Here is a 756-nt window from a genome sequence, read left to right as displayed (position 1 = left end):
TCCTCAGGACACCCGGCCAGCCAGCTTGCTGGGAGCACCACTGCTCAACTGTGGGCAGTGCCAGGATTGCGGATAAAGGCCCTCAAAAGTGCTGCCCAGCTCCCCAAACACATAAAGCGACAGCAGGTGCCACACCCTCCTCTGGGATGACCAGATGGCTGACACAGTCTGTGACCCCATGGCAGTCCTGTCACAAGGTCCCACTCCTGAATGTTTTGCATGGACACCTGGAGCCCTACGCCTGACAAAACCTACTCTCTTCTCCTTCTTGCTTCTCTTTTTTCCCATTAACCGCCCCCCTCTTCCTTTCCCCCTAAGCTACTTTGCCTACCTTTGCCCCAAAGGCACAGCAGCTAGGGAGCTGCCAGCCAAGTCATTTCGCTTCTCTTTTCTTCCCTTCTACTTATGCAAATCTCTGTACTTTATGAGTTAATTTTTCTAGACCTGCTCTATTGGAGTGGGGTGCTTCTTGGATAAGTAGAATACACTTCAATCTATCGAGGTTACTTACAATACACAGTAAGTACTAGTAGACGAATAATTAGAACGGCCACTTTCCATCCCCTCCCTTCAATTATCAGGCATAGGATCCTGCAGGTCCAGCCCATAGGCCCCAGCCTCACATTGCTCTTGTGCCAGACTCACACTCCACTGTCCCCTCCTGTTTGTTTGTTTGTTTGGTGATGTTGTTGTTGTTGTTGATCCTCACCCAAGGCTTTTTTCCATTGATTTTAGAGAGAGTGTAAGAGAGAGGAG

Source organism: Myotis lucifugus, unplaced genomic scaffold (genome assembly GCF_000147115.1).
Source record: "Myotis lucifugus unplaced genomic scaffold, Myoluc2.0 scaffold_160, whole genome shotgun sequence".
NCBI classification, from domain to species: domain Eukaryota; kingdom Metazoa; phylum Chordata; class Mammalia; order Chiroptera; family Vespertilionidae; genus Myotis; species Myotis lucifugus.
Note: the sequence above shows the minus strand (reverse complement) of the source record.